A 19,646-nucleotide genomic window follows, 5' to 3' on the forward strand; every position below is an offset into this window, starting at 1 on the left:
ACTGACCAGTCCAACGTCCCCACAGATGATAAGACTAGGATATTTAAAAATGACATCCATCCAGATATCTGTAAGAGCTCCCAATAAAAATGATTAATTAAAAAATGACATTCATCCAGATTTTAAAAAGGGAGAATGCAGAACAAAATACAAATTCTCATGGGCGCTAGACTTTCCGGAGCCAGAGAGGGTAGTGAACCTCTGCACCTTTTGCCCTAAACCCTTAACCCAAAACATCTTGAGGTAGTTAGTTTATTGTGTCCACCTGGCAGATAAACACAGGTGGGGTTAATTGAAGGGCGGAGGGATAAACGGCTCGGTGAACTTTGCCTTTCGAGTTCTCGGGTCTCTTACTTTCTGATGGTCTGACCAGGGTGCAGCTGCCTTAGCCAATTCCCTGCTTTAGTTGGCAAGGCTAACTTCCTGCAAGACATCCCTGAGGAGAAGCCACATGGACCTACCCCGATGCAGCCCTGGGTGCTGGAGCATCCGTGTAGAGACCCCTGCCAGCGCTGAGATATTTACACATTCACTGATTTGGCTTTCCTCCTGCAGTCGGCATCATTGCGTCTATTTTGTGAGATGGATGGGGACTTTGTGGATTGGCATTAGACGTGTGGGAAATGTTGGGCTTCTGGGCTTGGGCAGCACTGAGTTGGGATGTTTTCTTAATGCGCACTTAACCTTTATATAAAACTCTGTCTTATACATGAGTTTCTGTGGATTTGTTTCTCTAAAGTACCCAGATTAACACACCTACAATCTTGAACTGGGTAATAAATCTCAAAAACTCACTGCCATCGAGTTGATGCCAACTCATAGTGACCCCATAGGACAGGGTAGAACTGGCCCTGTGAGTTTCCGAGACTGTAACTCTAGGAGTAGAAAGCCCCATCTGTCTCCCAAGGGGCAGCTGGTGGTTTTGAACTGCTGACCTTGCAGTTAGCAGCCCAATGTGTAACCACTGTGCCAACTGAACAACAGTTTAGCTTAACTGGTAAAAATGTCTGCCTTGAGCATCGTGTTCTTTTAAAAACTCTCAATGGGATCAAATGGACAACAGCAATTCAAACACGAGGTAGGAACCTTACGAGGTAATGAGGGAGGAACAGTTGGGAAAAGGAGGAGGAGAACAGTTGCACGATCCAAAGGATGGTAGCGTGGGGGTTACGCATTGGGCTGTGATCCACATCGTCAGCTGTTCAAAACCACCTGCAGCTCCACACGAGAAAGACTGGGATTTCTACTCTCATCAACAGTTACAGTCTCCGAAACCCACAGAGGGCTGCCTTGAGTCAGCCTTGACTCAATGGTAATGAGGGAGTGTGGGTATCAATGTTACTGAGTTGTACTTGTAGAAACAGTTGAGCTAGTATGTGTTCTGCTGTGTAGATTCTCAACACCATCAACAAAACAATAAAACAGATGAACATTCATTTTCCTTGACAGCTACTCTATCTTGGTAGCTCAGGTTAAGAGGCTAACTTTGGAAATTCAAGAAAAGTATGTATGACAAGAGTTTCCTTGACAAAAGGCATTTGACTGACGATGGAAGGCCTTGGGAGGAGCCTGCTAAGCCATCTCTTTTCCTCTCGGGTCAGAGAGGAATCTGCTCTCCGAGTGCTCTGAGTGATGTCAGCCACCCCATATACTTAGGAAAAAACCCTGCATTAAATTGACCAGGTCCGACCATGCAGCGTTCTCGTCGTCTTTGTTGTTTGCAAAAGCCATAGGCGAAGCAGCATGTTACTGGGACTGTGACCCCAGAGGCCAGTGCTATGTGTCATCCCGAAGAGCTGAGTCCATCGAGGCTATGGAGGCAACGCGGGCCTGGTGCCGCTTTTGAGAGGGACCAAAAGGGAAGTTGGGGCTTCAGGCCAGGGTGGAGACCAGCGGGTAGCCTGATTTCAATTCTCTTGCTAGGGATTTATGTTAGGTCATGCGCGCTCACTTCCAGTTCCTCTGGCCCAGTTCATTCTTAGTCCTCAGGTTAATGCCTCACTCACCAGAGTTCCAACAGGGCCTTCAGGGGCAGACCTGCCCACAAGACGAAAAGGACAGTGGAGAGAGAGAGAGGACACGTCACCCACAGTGGCTGGGCAGTGTCCGCTTGGGTCTGAAGGAGGACACGCTAAATGTGTGATTAAGACAGGAGCTAAGGGGGCCATGGCCATCCCATCCTAAACACGCCAGCTCTCATCTGCTCTCAGAAGCCAATCAAGATCGGGTCTGGTTAGGACTTGGGTGGGAGCAAAGGAGATGGTGGGGGTAGCGGGGGGTGTCAAGGGAGGCTATCTCAGAGCAGGCGGCCTTTGGGCTGAGCCAGCATATCCACGGGCCCTCCTCACTGCGGGAGAGGAAAACCTGGCTTTGGCTCTTAGGCATGCTTCTTGCAGGAGGTTTAGGACGAGTCATCTAAGCTGTTTCCCCATCGACAAAACGGGCCTGGTGGTTACACCTGATTCAAGAAGGTGTCGCGAGCATTAAATAAGATGATGCTCAGAACATTCAGTCCTTCACTTAACAGATGTCCCTGAAGCAACGACTCCATGCCAGTCAGCCGTGGTGACCGGCGTGGAGCACATGCAAAATACGCGTGCATTTTCCATCACCATTTCCCCACAAACTTTTGGAGTACCTAGTACTTGTGAGCTCAGGATCCTGAGAGGGAGCTTGGGAGGTGTTGTTTGTCAGCAGCCAGCAGGGGTCCGGACTCGGTGGGTCCCATGATGGGCATTCCTGCTGCTCAGAGACGGTTGGCTTATGAACATGATGCCCATTTTACAGGAAAGGCACGGAGGCACTGGGAAGTAAACTCACACAGCTAGGAAGAAGCAAGGCCGTAGGATGACCAAGCAACCTCATTTGCTCAAGGGTGTCCCAGGACATGGGACTTTCCGTGCTAAAACCAGGGCCATCTCAGGAAGCTGACGGGAGTTGGTCACTCTAAATCCAGTCCGCGGTCTTCTCTGGAGTCCCAAGTAGCATTTGGAAAGGACTTTTACCACAGTTCTGTTGCTATGGTGATGACTGTGATCAAATTGTTATCAATTCTCTTGAGTCCATGCGGACTCACAGCAATGTTGTAGGGTAGAGAATGACGGGCCCTATCCACTGGGTTTCTTCTGTACATCTTTATGAAAGCAGACTGTCCCATCTTTTCCCTCGGCGCAGTGGGTGGGGTTGAACTGCAGACTTTTCGGTCAGCTTTGCAGCACTTTAACCCCCGTGCCACTAGAGCTCCTTATGAGTGGTACACCGGCCAGCATTTTGCAGCCTCAAGTAGACTTGTATCTGGGCATATTTGACCTGTGGTTCCCCCTATCAGCTCCACTTTGGGAGACACACAAACAGGCCATATGCCGCTCCTTGCTCTCCCATAGTATTTTAATGAAGCGTGAGCTAGCATGAGATAGAGGAAGTGCACACTGGTTGTATTTAAAGTCATCTGCACTGTACTAAATATTTAGGTCAAGTTATACTTCACGTGGTGTCCTTTGACCCAAAGATAGATTTGAACAATGAAAATAATATGAACTTGGGTTTCTCTCCAAGCATCATTTCACCTTTATTAGCAACTGAATAGCAGGCAGTTCCAATCTGTTATCTTACAACGGGGACGGAAGGAAGGGTTGATGTACAATAAATGAGGAGCTCTCATGGCACAGTGGGTTATGTTTCTGACTGACCACAAGGTCAGCTCTTCGAACCCACCAGCCCCTCTGCCAGAGAAATATGAGACTGACTGCTCCCACAAAGACTGACAGCTTCAGACGCTCTGTCCTACAGGATCGCCGTGAGTCATAATCAACGGACCGCAGTGAGTTTGTACAATCAACAGCGATTCAAATGTTCTGAAACTCAAAATGGGTCTGTCAGAGTTCACACTCCTTTATTACAAACCAGAATGTTCCAGTCTTCTTATAAGATGGCATGACTTCCCCACCTGTGCACAGAAACTCTTAAAAGAAAAGTTAGGGTTTTCCTTACACAGAAGCTTGGAGTCAGCCTCACCTCTGAAACATTTAACATGAATTATCCATTGACTTCTATATATTGAAATGTGTTCTGAAATGCTTACTGCATAACTTGAAGAAGAAAAATTTAGAGCGTAAAACATTTATGAAAATTGATATGAAATCTTAGGTTTTCTACCCTCTACATGTGGCCCTCAGCCTTCGTACACTTATATGTGCCTTTTCACCTGTCTTTCTTGTATTTAAAATTTTTGTTTTGCTTTTTCAGAGTTTTATTGGCATATAATTCATAGATCACGGCGTTTGATAGTTCAATCACATTCAATTTTCTTTTTATTGTTCCACTCTTCTCCACTTGTGTTCCGGCTTTGCGGTGTCCAACGTGCAGTCTCTGTGTGGATTGCAGAGCCCCCCCACCCCCACAATGCCATCTAACTGATTCTGACTCATGGTGACCAGGTAGGACAGAAGAACTGCCCTGTGGGCTTCAGACCCTTAAAAACTTGGAAGTTTTAAAAAGCTGCAGAGTGGGTTCAAACCACTGACCTTATGTTTGGCAGCTCAATGCGTAAACAACTAGCCACCATGGATCCATACACAGCTGCCTTTGGAAGTCCCTTAAAATCTAATTCTTTTTCAAATACTTTTTATCTTTTTTTGTCTTATCCTATAATTTGTGGATCAGACTTCTCCTATTTAAAATTAGGGTGATAAATTAATAAAGTAGCATGACTTCATAGTTGAAAATATTGTGGAACACCATATCTTAGAAACGAGAGCTGATACAGTTTAGCCAATGCAATTTTCTGAATCAGTGCCCCAAGTCACCCCAGAACAGGCCTAAAAACCAAGACTCCAAGAAAAAAAAAATTTGGTTGTTGAGCCATGTGTCTAATAGCCATTGGTTAGTGAAAAATCACAGATGGCTAGGGACCATGTTAAGTGCTTTACATAAAGATCTCCCTAAATTATCAAAACAACCCTGAGACGTAGGAATTGTTATTGCCCATGGCCCAGAGAAGGGACTGATCCGCCCAAGTCCTAGGGCTACAGTGGCAGCAAGGAGATTGCTTTCCTGACTCCGCTCCATCGGAGCTCAGCGCCTTCCTGTGGCAGGAGGATGGCCGTGAGCGGAAGGGTACGGACGGGCGTGTGTGCTGTGGACATTCAGCTGGGGTTCCAGAGTCCCAGCGCTGGTGCCCGCTGGGTCCTCCACAGTGGGATGCAGTGGGAAAGGGGTTAAGTCTGTAGAACAGGGCTTTCTCTGCCTCTTGAAGGCTCAGTATCAAGTGTCATCACACTGCCTTTCATGAGGACAGAGGAAAGGATGTGGGTCCCATCCTGCAGCCATTCCAGGGGACCTGGACCCTGAACAAGAACATGGAGGTGGCAAAAATGGTAACAATAATATTTTTTCTGAAAATGATTAGAATTTCTATTTTAGTCCCTATTACGTTAGTGCCCCCCTCACCCCTTTCCTCTGAAGCTGTTTCTAAGGGTCAGGACCATTAAGGTGTTAAGGGCACCTAATCTGTGGTGTCACATACCCCCCAGGCCCCAATTGGGAGAGGCAGAAGTCTCCTCCATCCTCAGTCACTGCCCTATGCTAAGGTCTATTTCTGCTCCCCGAGGTCCCTTCAGGGTGCTGCTGCTTTTCTGTCTTACCAGACCCTCTTTGAAAGGCTGAGGTGCTCAAGGGGATCCAGCATCCTCCCTAAGACACTACCTGGAAGGTGAAGGCCCTCGGATCTCTGGGGGTTTGCTACCTGCCAGCGTCTCCTCCCTGTGAACCCCCAACAAGGACTGGGCTGGCCACAGTGGGTAAGCAAGGCTAGTAGGCTTGCCTTCCAGAGGAGCTTGGTCTAGTGAAGGAGTTCTCAAACTGTGGATCACGACGCCTTTGGGGTCAAACCACACTTTCACAGGGGTCGCCCAATTCATAACAGTAGTAAAATGACAGTGATGAAATAGCAACGAAAAAAAATAAATAAAAAAGAAATAGCAACGAAAATAATTTTATGGTTTTGGGGGGGTCACTATAACATGAGGAACTGTATTCAAGGGTCGTGGCATTGGGACGGTTGAGAATCACTGGTCTAATGGGAGAGACCATTGACATGTTAGTCCAGGTAGACTAGAGAAACAAAACCAGGAGACTTCTATGTGTGTAAGAGAGAGTTTTATATCAAAGAGCAAGTATACATTAAGAAAACATCCCAGCCCAGTCCATACCAAGTCTAGAAGTCCAATATGAGCCCATATGTCCAATACCCATCTGTAAATTCCTCTTCAGACTCATGCAACACATCCATTGACGCTGAATGCAGGAAGATCACAGGCCAGTGGGTGAAAAATCTTGTGGATCCAGTAGTGGTAGGAGCATCTTTGTGCTGACGTGGGTCTCCATGTGGCTCCTCCAGCTCCAGGGCTCTGGCTCCATCAGTATAGCTCCAAGTGGCTTATCAGCAGGAAGACGAAGCAGGGTGAGTGTGTGTGTCCCGCCTCCTGGGAGGAAGATAGGAGTTCCCAGAATCCTCAGGAGAAGGCCATGCCCCACAGAGGCTTTATTGGCTGTGACCTGATTGACAGGCTAGACTCTACCCCTTCACAAGTTGTCAGATGATAAACTGCCATAGTCGGTAAGCAGCAATCACAGAGTGAAGCCAACCCTGGAGTGGGCCCCGTCCTAAAGGTTAGAGTTGGTGGTGCGGTGGAGATATATGCAGAGGGACCCACACAGAGCAAGCAGCCAGGCAAAGGCCTGAAGGCCGTAGAGTGAGGTGAACTGAGGCACCACAGACCCCGAGTTCACCAAGCTCCCCTGTGGTGCCCCAGGCACAGCGCTCAGAAGAGCTGAGAGCCCCAGGATGTGCCCTGCGAGGCAGCCTCCCCGCGTGTCTAGCAGTGTGGAAGCCCAGCGTGGCCGCCTGGGGCCAGGGCCTGGGGAGCGCTCTGTGCCCTTCCTGGCTCAGCCTGGCTTCTCGGGCAGCAGGTGGGCTTGGGAAGCTGGGCATGCTCCGAAATCAAGCCGACGAGGCTTCCCTTTCAGCGGACCCCTCTTTGCAGCTCCAAGAGGACCAGCTGACCCAGGGTGTCCTCAGACCATTCTGTCAGAACTGGGCAGGTTGTCTCACTCAGAGGAGCTCTGGGGCCTCACTGAAAGAGGTCATCCCGCAGGATAGATTCCTGCCCAGCTTCTCCCAAAGCCCACCATACAAGTGAAGCCAGGCCAGGAAACTCCAGCCAGTCAGGGGCTACCCTTGGGCAAGTCGTCTGCCATTGCACGTGGTAGGTCTTCATTCATTCATTCATTCATTCATTCATTCCACTACCCATTCAACAAAGCCGGCCTGCTTGCCTCCTCTGCTCCAGGTACTGTGCCCGATGTTCGGGGTACTGAGGGGGTTGACAAAGGAGCTGGACCACAGACAGTTAATTACCAATCCTGCCAAGTGATAGGTGGGGAAAGGACCGGAGCCACTGAAGGGGATGGGGTTGTCTCATCCCTGGGAAGAGATCAAGCTGAAGCCTGACCAAGGAGGGAGAAGGAGTCAGGCCAGGGGTGGGAGGAAGGGTGTGGAGGGAACAGCAAGTGCCAAGGCCAGAGTCACGAGGGAGTTTACAAAGGGGAGAAGGGGCCAGAGGGGCAGGAGAGGCAGTGTGGGGCTGGAGGAGGTGGGAGAGCCAGGTGGGAAGGCTCAGCAGCCATCAGGAGTTGGGATTTTTCCCCCAAGCAAGTGGAAACCTGGTGACCGTTAGGCAATAGAGGATTACCCATGGGGCTGCTCACCTAAAGGTCAGCCGTTTGAACCCACTAGCTGCTCCATGGGAGATAGAGGTGGCTTTCTGCTCCCGTAAGGATTTACAGCCTTGGAACCCGGCAGGGGCAGCTCTACTCTGCTGCTCCAGGTGAGAATCAACTCCTTGGCAGTGAGCTGCAGAGCCCACACAGCCCGCTCGGGTTTCTTTGGGGTCTTGGATGCCCCAGGGGGTGAGGTGGGGACTCCTTGGAGAACCGTCCCTGGGGACCTGTCCTTACTTTTAATCAGCTCTGTGGCTAGTTGAGGAGGGGGAGACAGAAGCACCCCCTGGGAGCTGGAGGGGAGCTGCGGCCTGTGAAACAGTCAAGTGGGCTGGGAAATGTGGAGGTGGTGGGGCTGCAGATTCTGGGCGCCACTGCCTCATCCCCAGGGCCATTGGTTGAGCCCAGGATTTGAGGGGCGGGGCAAGCAAGCTATTGTCATTAAGAGTCTGTCAGTGTTTCCACCAGGAAGGCAATTTGCCGAGGCGTCTTGTCCGTGTTCTTCCGTTTTGTTTTTGTTTCTCTCCCAGGTCTCCTGATTGTGCATTCCAGACAGGTCTTGAGGTTGGCACCCAGCGTTAATGTTCCAGTACAATATGCAGTAATGAATTGGGACCTTCAGAATAATAGCCGTTTGTGCCATTGGCCAAAATGAGGATATTCATCTTAATTTTTTTAAACATCCATTGCCTTGGAGAGGGTTTTATAATTAAATGTTTGGTTGCACCAGCAGACACGCGGAAGGAAGCCCGCTTTGGTGGAAAGGAAGGGTCTCCCTACCCGAGTCCAGCTAGGAACCGGGCTGCACACAGAGCTCTAACGGTTCTCTTTGCCCACTGCTGCACCGAGAGTCGGAGCTCAGTGCACCACACGGGAACTTAATGATCGCCGCAAGAATGTGGCAGTAGACTGAACTCCTAGTTTGGAACAGGTAGTGAGTTCCCCGTTGCTGGTGGTATTCAAGGCTACCCAGTGAACGGATGAGTTGCGTAGTAGCCGAGGGGATCCTAGCAACAGAGAAGAGACTTGAGCTTCCCAGGCCCTGGGGTTTGTGGGTAAGACCTACACAAGTGCATCCTTTAGCATGAGCTGCAATGAAAGTGATATGGGATTTTCTCCCCCCCCCCCCCCCAACGTATAGGATTTTGGTGGCCACTGCCTGCTAACGGTCTCTTAGCTGGCTCATCCATTCTGTTCTTTGCAGACATTCCTTTCTTCAGGTGTGGCTACGCAGGGGGCTTGCACAAGGTTTGTGGGAAAGTGGAATGAAAAGGTAACAGAAAGTTTCTAGGAACGATGTAACGCCCCTCGTATACTTTCATCGAGGTGAAGCCTCTTTAACCATCAGCCCTGTGGCTTTGCTGATTGGCTTTCCCCAGCTCAGGGGACTTGACAGCAGTTTTCTCCCGTGTCACACAGGGGCACTTCCACAGAAGGGCCGTGGGCAGAAGGGTGAAGAAGGGCTCGGTAGAGTAAGTCCTTTTCCGTTTATTGCAAGCAGGGCCTTTGGCTTTCAATTACCATCTCTGCCTCCTGTTGGTCGCTGGAAGTCACTGGAGGCAAGGTTGGCCTGTCTTCCTGGAATTCTTGATAGAAAGTTCGGGGTTCCCAGTACCTCCCTCGTGGCCTGTATAGATGGACAGAGAGGTAGAATTCACATTCGGGGAAAGCTCCATGACCCATCCTGACCTTTGTTCAAGGACTCGGTGCCCTGATAGGAAAAGGCAGCCTTCAGCCACCATATCCCACCATACATCCGGACTGGGGACAAGACTCAGCTCCTGCTTACCTGGCTTCATGCCTCCTTCCTCCCCCATCTTTCACACATTGTTGTTGTGGGTCCTAAGTGCGCAGAGTCAGCTATGATTCATAACACCCCGATGGACAACAGAATGAAACAGTGCTTGGTTCTGCACCTCCCTCCCAAGCAGTGTGCTGTTCGAGGCCAGTGTCACAGTCATGGCCTCAATTCATCTCATCGAGGGTCTTCTACTTTCTTCTTCTTCTTCCAACTCTCTCTCTCTCTCTTTTTAGGTATTTTCAATTAATTCATTTTATTGGAGGCTCATACAACTATTATCACAATCCATAGATCCTGTCAAGCACATTTGTATAGTTGTTGCCATCATCATTCTCAAAACATTTGCTTTGTACTTGAGTCCTTGGTGTCAGCTCCTCATTTTGTCCCCTCCGTCTCTGCTCCCCGCTCCCCCATGAACCCTTGATAATTAATAAATTATTATTATTTTGTCATATCTTACACCATCCGATGTCTCCCTTCACCCACACTTTTCCACTGTCCATCCCCCAGGGAGGAGGTTATATGTAGATCCTTGTGATCAGTTCCCCCTTTCTACACCACCTTCCCTCCACCCTCCTGGTATCACCATTCTCACCACTGGTCCTGAGGGGGTCATCTGTCCTGGATTCCCTGTGCTTCCAGTTCCTATCTGTACCAGTGTATATCTTCCAGTCCAGCCAGATTTGTAAGGTAGAATTTGAGTCATGATAGTTTAGGTGGGGCGGGGGACGGGGAGGAAGCATTTAAGAACTAGAGGAAAGTTGTATGTTTCATCGTTGTTACACTGCACCCTGATGGGCTCATCTCCTCCCTGCATCCCTTCTGTAAGGGGAAGTACAGTTGCCTACAGATGGACTTTAGGTCCCTACTCTGCACTCCCCCTCATTCACAATGATATGATTTTTTTGTTCTTTGATGCCTAATACATGATCCCTTTGACACCTCATGACACACAGGCTGGTGTGTTTCTTCCATGTGGGCTTTGCTACTTCTGAGCTAGATGGATGCCTGTTTATCTGCAAGCCTTTAAGACCCCAGATGCTTTATCTTTTGATAGCCGAGCACCATCAGCTTTCTTCATCACATTTGCTTATGCAACTGCTTTTCTACCAACTCTTTTTATTTATCAAGCAAAATATGTCCAAAATACTTGAAGCACCACCTTCACTTTCAAGAACATTCTGGCAGTACTTTTTCCAGAACAAATACACTGGTTCTTCTGGTAGTCCGCGGCACATTCATATTCTTTGCCAATACCATAGCGCAAAGACATGGATTATTCTTCAGTCTTCCTTATCCATTGTCCAGCTTTCCCATGACTCCAAGACAGTTGAAAAGACCATGGCTTAGGTCAGGCACACCTTGGTCCACAAAGTGACATCTTTGCTTTATAACATTTTAAAGAGGTCTTTGCAGCAGCTTTGCCCATGGTATTCTGCTGTTTGATTTCATAACTGCTATTTCCATGAGCCTGGATGGTGGGTCTAAGTAAATTGGAATCTATGACAATGTCAATCTTTTCTTGTTTATCGTGATGTTCCTTGCTAGCCTGGTTGTGAGGGTTTTTGACGTGCAATCTATGTGGTAGACTGTGTGGTCTTTGATCTACATTGGTAAGCGTCTCCAGTCCTCTTTACTTTCAGTAAGCGAGGGGTGCCACCTTTGTATTGCAGGTAATCAATGAGTCTTCCTCAAATTCTGATGCTCAATTCTTCTTCATATAGTCCAGCTTCTTCAACGATTGATCAGCACACAGATTGAGTAAGTGTGGTGGAAGGAGGCAGCGCTGATACGCATCTTCCTGACTTTAAACACAGCCTCTCCTCGTTCTGTTCAAACAACCGGCCCTTGATCTATGAACAGGGTCTTCATGACCACAGGTAAGTGTTCTGTATTTCCCATTCTTCCCATTGTTAGCCATCACCTGTTATGATTTACATAGCCTTTTCATAGTCAATAAAATACACATCAGTCTCTTTTGGGTACTCTCTTCTGGCCAAGATCCATTCAATGCCATCAGTTAATAGATCCCCTCGTTCTGTGTCCCCTGCTGCGTACCCAGCTTGAATTTCTTTAGATGTGCTGCTACGGCCCATTTTTCAATTACCTTCAGCAATATTTTACTGGTGTGCAATATTAATGATATTGTTTGATAGTTTTCAAATTCTGTTGGATTTTCATCTTTGAGCACAATATGGCCAGGTAGCTGTCTTCTGAACTTCTTGGCGTAGACAAGTGAGCCCTCCCAATGCTGTGTTGGTTTGGTAAAGCACCTCATGTGATATAGCATCAATTCCTGGAGGCTTGTTTGTTTTGTTTTTAACCAGTGCCTTCAGTGTAGCTTGGACTCCTTCCTTCAATATCATTGGTGCTTAATCGTGTGCTACCTCCTGAAATGACTGAGCATTAACCAACTGTTTTGGGGCGCAGTGACTCTGTGTGTTCCTTCCATCTTATTTTGATGCTTCCAGCATCACTCCATATCTTGCCCAATATTTCAACATGGCAACTAGAGGCTTGAGTCTTTCTTCCGCATGAGAAATGTCAAGTGAGTTCTTCCTGTGCCAACACCCGGTCTTGGCACATTTCATGAAGATACTTTACTTGGTCTTCTCGGGCCACCCTGAAATCTTTTGTTTAGATCTTTTGCTTCATCCTTTCTTCTGTTTGTTTTAGCTACTCTACATTCTGGAGCAAGTTTCAATCTTTTCCAATGTCTATGTTGGTCTTTCTGTTCCCCCTCTAGTGACCTTTTGGTTTCCTCATATATGATGTCCTTGATGTTATCCCACAGCATGGCTGGTCTCAGTCACTGGTTCAAGGAGTCAAACTTGATATGACCTTGACATTCAGACAGGATCGACTCCAGGTGGTTCTTTAACTCTCAGGAACGTGTTTTGATGAGCTTCAGCATCAAGTTAACTTCAAAGAGCAGCAAAGGGTCTGTTCCCCAGGCAGCCCTCTGGCCTGACTCTGGCTGATGACAAGGAGCTTTTCCATGATCTCGGTGCATCGACGGAGTGGGTTTGATTCTTACGTGTGCCGCTGTAGGAAGTGGAGGTGTACAGTTGTCCTTTGTGCTGTTGAACAAGGTGAGCGCCCACTAGACTGTGACTTACCTGCTCTTGGTTGCCCATGACGTGCAGTTCTGTGTCTAACACATAGCCAGCGTCTGTGAATGAGTGGGGGCCAGTGCCGGTTTAAAACTGTGGCCTCCTGCCTCCTTCTCGTGGAAGTCAGTGCAGACAGGACATTCAGTTCCATCCTCCCTCATCCTCTTCTGGTGTTGCCAGTTGCTGTAAGTCCGCCCGAGTCGTGGTGAAGCCATAGCCAACAGCCCACTGCCGCCCAAGCCTGAGCCATCCCTGTCACCGATTGCTGCTTGGACGTAGGGTTTTCTCTGCATCGTGGTACATAGGGTTTTGTCTGCATCGTTTTTCAGAAGTCCACCTCCAGGACCCCTTCTTCCTCTTTCGTATCAGCACATAGTGTTCACTGCTAGGTAGGTGGTAGCCGTGTAGGAGGTGCACTGGCTGCTGGGGGTGGGGGGTGTCACACCTGTGGCCCCTGCATGGAAGACAAATCATACCACTGACCCCCTTCTCTTTGACCAAAATCAACCTCGCTGCCATTGAGTTTATTCCAATTCCCCATGACCTTATAGGACAGGGTGGAGCTGCTTCGAGGCTGCAGCTGTTTATGGGAGTAGGAAGTCTCTTTTCAAACTGCGGACCTTGCAGTGAGCAGCCCCACCTGTAACCACTGAGTCACCAGGGCGTCCTGCCCTTCTCGTTTAAGAGCAGCTGATGACACCCACATGGAACTCTGTGGTGTAATGGTCACACCTTGGGCTGCATGGTCGGCAGTTCAAACCCCCCAGAAGCTCCACAGGAGAAAGACTGGGCTTTCTACTCCCATAAACAGGGGCACCCTGGGAAGCCCATGGTGGGTGGGGTAGGGGCGGGGCACCCCGAGTCAGCAGGGAGGGCGATGGCACCTGTAGCATTGTCTCTGGCATGTGAATCTCTTGGTAGCTCACAAAGCTGTTTCATATCCACCATCTCATCTGACCTGCCTGTTGGAAGAAATGCAAATGGAGGTCCAGAGCCTCTGGAGCCAGGGGTGACAGGGCGAAGACCTTGCCTTTCTGATTCCAAGACCCACAGATGGCCACTACACAGCCGCAGCCCAGCCTTTTTGAGGACCGTACCTCCAGAGCCCAGCCCTCTCCATGTCCCAGAGTGCACACACATGTCGGCCCTTGCCTTCCCTCCCCGCCGTCCTCGGAGCTGCTCCAGGATGTGGCTGTGAGGGCTTTTCCACGGCAGGCAATTACCTGAGTTCACGTGGTTAATTGAAATATTCCTTTTCCTAGAGTTTTAATTCAGCCAGCGTAGTTTCAGGAGCCACAGATAATAAGACCTAATTTATAATTAGGGCTTATCAAGAATCAGCTAATTTCTAGACCCCTGATTCCCAAGGAGGGAGTGCAAGTTGGGGGGTTTCTCTTCCCTTCCCAGGGAGCTGTTACCCACCAAGCTCCAAGAGGCACCAGGGAGGAAGGAAAACTAATTGGGAGCTGGCCCTCCATCCTGGACAATTTATTAATTGGATTATGGGAGATCTCAGGCCCCCGGGCAAATCCCAAGGAGGTGTGGTTGCCTCCCCTGCTTGGTGAGGATGCTAGCCACACAGAGAGGAGAGCTGGGTTCCACTCCGTCTTTCAGGAGCTGAAGCTCTTTCAAAAGTCAGCCTCGTCTCAGTTTCCCCATGTTTTCAAGGGCCAGGACCATCCAGTGCTGTCTCCCTCTCAGAGTTCTCGCGGGACCTCCATGAGACCATGGTTGGGGGACATATGGGGAGCATGCATGGTTCCTTCTAGAGCCTGTGTGACTGGAATAGGCTCACCAGCCAGCCTGGGAAGGGTGCCCTAACTCGGGACACAGTGACACGGGCCCAGACTCCCAGGTGGGAAGAGTTGAGCCCAGTTGTCCGTGTGTGGTTTTCTGAGCCTTTCCTTGGACCTGTGGGTCCAAGGCATGTGAGCTCCAGCCCTCACGTGCTGACCGACAGCCAGCACCCCTTTTGCCTCAACAGTCACCCCTGTACCAGCTGAGGGGCAGGAAGGGATAGTGCGCGGGCAGTGGGCAAGGCACAACTTTCTGGTGATGTTGGCTTGGTTGCACACCCACGTGCTGCTCTTTACAAGCAGTGCAGATCGGGGTTCCTCTGGGTCCGTGGGAGGAAAGTCCATTTCAATCTAGCTTAAGCAACAGACAGACAGATGCGGTTCCCTGCAACTGCACAGGCTCCGGCGGGAGCTGGTGTTCCATGATGATGGCGGGCCTCTTTTTTCTGCTCCGTGTCATCGCTGTGTTTCCTCCGTTGGAACGCACCAGCGGTGGGAAAGATGGTCCTAGATGGGGGTGAATTGTGGCATGAGCCCACCATGTGTAGAAAGCAGGATTTCCACGCCATGGGGAGGGGCCGATTTTGAGGCGAGAGAGATTGGAAAGACAAAAGAGCATGTAATCATAGGCCAATCACTCACCCTATCTGATCCTGTTTTCTCATCTGTAAAATGATTATCAGCAGCAAAGGTATAGGATACAAGATTGACAAGCAAAAACAAATTGCATTTCTATCTACTAGCAATGGACATGCCCAAAAGGAAACAAAGACAATTACATTTACAATTGTTTCCCTAAAAATAAAATATTAAAGATTTTTTTAAAGAAGCGTAAGACTTGGATGCTTCAAATCAGAAAATATGTCATGTAAAATAAAGATCTAAAGAGATAGAAAGATATGTGTGTTCCTGGATGGGAAGATTTCGTGTGGCTAAGATGGCAATATTTCTCAAGCACAACGGCAGATTCAATGCAATTCTTATCAAAACTGACCTTTTTTTTCCCATGAAAAATCACAAGCAGGCCCTAAAATTCATAGAGGAATGTAAAGGACCCAGAATGGCCAAAACAGTCCTAGGAAAGCAAAACAAAATTAGAGTACCCACACTTTGTGATTTCAAAACATCCCGCAAAGCTGCAGCTATTGGGGCATGGGATACCGGCCCTAGCGTAGTTATACAGATCCATGAAATTAAGGGAAAGAAATAAACTCACAGAGCCATGGTCCATTAATTATGGACAAAGACGTCTTGACAATTGGAAACTTAAAATAGTTTTTCAACCAACAGTACTGGGACAGCTGGCTCCAGCTTGACCTTGGGCCCCCACGTCACACATTGTGCAAAAATCAACTCAAGATGGACCCTAGAGCTAAATGTGAGCTGTAGGAGTATTAAACTCTTGCAAGAAAACATAGATATAAATCTGTGTGACCTGGAATTTGGCAATGGTTTCTCAGATATAACACATAAAGGCACAAGAAACAAAAGGAAAAGTAAAGAAATGATCTTATCAAAATTAAAAACTTTGTGGAACTACATAGGAAATAAGCCTCCGGTGAACTCCCTCTCGCCACAACTGAGCGACAGGAGGGAAGTGGTCACTAAACAGTGCAGTAGAGAGTTGTGTAGAGAAGATCAAAGGCATGCATCTGACTCGAACGGTGGAAACTTAGTCAGCAGATGCCCCCTAGGATGAAGGCTGGACCTGATCTGGTTTCCAACATCTTCTGTATTTTTGGCTTGTATTATTTTGTTTGGTTTTTGTCTGTACATCTGAGGGGGTGTCTCAGAGGAGTTACATCATTGGGGGCCACCGTCTGGAAGCTGTGTTATATATTTTTGTTTGTCGGTGATGAGCCTATAGAGATAGCAAGTAGAATAAGGGATTCGGTAGGGGCTACATTGAGGTGGCGGGTGAAGGGAGAGGACGTCAAGGAGTCCCTGTAGGAAAGGAATGGCTGGGTACAGATGGTGGCAGCAAGTGTACAATTCCGCTGGATGTGAGTGAACTATGGAATGACATGCTACATGTATTAATACCAATCAATAATAATTTTAATACCAATTTTAAAAAAATCATTCTGTGTCAAAGGATGTTCCCAAGAAAGTGAAAGGGAAGCAAATGTTCTGAGAATGATGATGGTGACAATGTACAAATGTGCCTGACACAGTGGATGGATGGATGGCTTGTGATACGAGTTGTGCAAGCCCCCAGTAAAATAATTTTTTAAGTGAAAGGGTAACCCACAGAATGGGTTAGTTACAAATGGGGAAGTAGTTACAAATAATCCCAGCAACAAAAAGATAAGTCGTTCTTAAAACTTGGGGATTTAAAATGCAACATCAAAAGATTTTAAGGCATTTATCCAAAAAAGATATACATGTGAGAAGAATCCTTCACATCGTTGGTCATAAAGGCAAAGCAAATCAATGAGCTGCCACTTCAGCCGAAACCACTGAAGGCAAAACCCAAACCCAAATGCTGCCACCTAGTCGGTTCTCACTCACAGGGCCCCGTCAGGCAGAGGAGACCTGCTCCCTGGCCTTTCCATGGCTGTCCATTTGTACAGGAACAGAAAGCCTCTTTGTTCTCTCAGGGAACAGCCGGTAGGTTCGAACAACTGACCTTGAGGTGAACAGCACCATGTCTAGCCAAACAGGCCACCAGGGCTTCTTCACGGTGACTGGGATGGCTGTCATAGAAGAGGCAGACACGGTAAGTGTTGCTGAGACTGTGGAGACACAGGGGCCCTCACACAGTACTGGAGGGGAGGCAAAGGGTAGGGTCCCTCTGGGGAAACACTGGCAGTTCTTCAAAAGCTTAGACACAGTTACCACACGCCCCAGGAATTCCACTCTTAGGCGTAGACTCCAGATCATGAACGCACAGGTTAACACAAACGCCCGTACACTGATGCTCACAGCGGCGCGGTGCCTTTCTAAGAGCCAAAATTGGAAACAGCTTATCCGATTGGAACAAAATATCCATCAGCCTATGAATGGATAAACAAAATGTAGTCTTTCCGTATGATAACCGTATTCTCGCATAAAAAGGAATGCAGGACGGATGCATGTTAAACCAGAGGTCCACCTTGAAAGCAGCATGCTGAGTGGAGGGAGCCAGGTGTACCCGTGATGACATTGGGGGGCGCTCGCGTTGCTGTGATGCTGGAAGTCATGCCACAGCCGTGCAAACAGCGGCAGGGTGAGCCAGGAGGAGCAGGTCTCAGCGGAGCTGCCAGGCTGAAGCACATTTGAAAGAGGGACCTGGTGATGCACTTCCAAAGAACACCCGTGTCTGATGCCGCGCCGGAGGACAAGGCCCTCGCTTGCTCCTCAAAGGGGGGCAGACCTTAATGACATGGACGGAGCAGTGCTTCGGGAACGTCAGCTGCTGAGGTGGCACAATTCAAAATTGATCACTGGAGAGTTAAATGCACAAGGTATGGCTCTATTAACATTGGAAGTCATCAACAATGCAATAGAACACACAAAGATCAATGTCCTGGGCATTCGTACGCTCCTGTGGACTGGGATAGCCATTCGGGACAGGACAATCGAATGGTTAGCTACGTCAGGTGCTAAGGGTGGACTAGATGCCAATTTGGCTCAGCCCGTCTCAGTCCTCTCTAATGATCCTCCATTTCCAAGTCTGATGTAATTAGTCTGTGTGCTGTAAACCCTCTCCTCCATGATGTGAATGAAGCAGAGTTAGCAACAGTTAGGTTAAGGAGGCAGGGTACCGTACACAAGATAGGTTATATCTTTTGAGATATAAAAGAGATTGAACACGTGAGCAGAGTCCAGAGAGACATCCTACCACCAAGAAAGAAGAGCCAAGAGGGGAGCATGTCTTTTTTTAAAAAATCATTTTATCGGGGATCATACAACTCTTATCACAATCCATACATACATCAATTGTGTCAAGCACATTTGTACATCCGTTACCCTCATCATTCTCAAAACATTTGCTCTCCATATAAGCCCCTGGCATCAGCTTCTCATTTCCCCCTCCCTCCCTGTCCCCCCTCCCTCATGAACCCTTGATAATTTATACATTATTATTTTGTCATATCTTGCCCTGTCCGACATCTCCCTTCACCTACTTTTCTGTTGTCCGTCCTGCAGGGAAGAGATTATATGTAGATCCTTATAATCGGTTCCCCCTCTCTATCCTCCCTCCGCCCTCACGGTATTGCAGCTCTCACCACTGGTCCTGAAGGGATCATCCATCCTGGATTCCCTGTGTTTCCAGTTCCTATCTGTACCAGTGTACATCCTCTGGTCTAGCCAGATTTGCAAGGTAGAATTGGGATCATGACAGTGGGTGGGGAGGAAGCATTTAGGAACTAGAGGAAAGTTGTATGTTTCATTGTTGCTATACTGCACCCTGACTGGCTTGTCTCTTCCCCGCGACCCTTCTGTAAGGGAATGTCCAGTTGCCTGCAGATGGGCTTTGGGTCCTGTGTTAGTCTGGGTACTTTAAAGAAACAAATCCACAGAAACTCGTGTATAAGAGAGAGTTTTATATAAAGGTTAAGTGTGCATCAAGAAAACATCCCAACCCAGTGCTGGCCAAGCCCCAAAGACCAGAATTAACCCATATGTCCAACACCAATCCACAAAGTCCTCCTCCATCTCACAAAACAGACGCAATGATGCCGACTGCAGGAGGAAAGCCAAGCCAGTGAATGTGTAAGTATCTCAGCGCTGGCAGGGGTCTCCCCACGGATGCTCCAGCACCCAGGGCTGCATCAGGGTAAGTCCATTTGGCTTCTCCTCAGGGATGTCTTGCAGGAAGTGAGCCTTCCCAGCTAAAGCGGGGAATTGGCTAAGGCAGCTGCACCCTGGTCTGACCATCACAAAGCAAGAGACCCGAGAACTAGAAAGACCAGGCTCACTGAGCCATTTATTCCCCCCCCCACGCCGCCCCGTCCTTCAATTAACCCCACATGTGTTTATCTGCCATGTTGGCACAATAAACTAATGCAGGTCCCCACTCTACACTCCCCCTCATTCATAATGATATGATTTTTTGTTCTTCGATGCCTGATACCTGATCCCTTTGACACCTCATGATCACACAGACTGGTGTGCTTCTTCCATGTGGGCTTTGTGGCCTCTGAGTTAGATGGCTGCTTGTTTACCTCTCAG

The sequence above is a fragment of the Tenrec ecaudatus genome, chromosome 10, assembly GCF_050624435.1.
Source record: "Tenrec ecaudatus isolate mTenEca1 chromosome 10, mTenEca1.hap1, whole genome shotgun sequence".
NCBI classification, from domain to species: domain Eukaryota; kingdom Metazoa; phylum Chordata; class Mammalia; order Afrosoricida; family Tenrecidae; genus Tenrec; species Tenrec ecaudatus.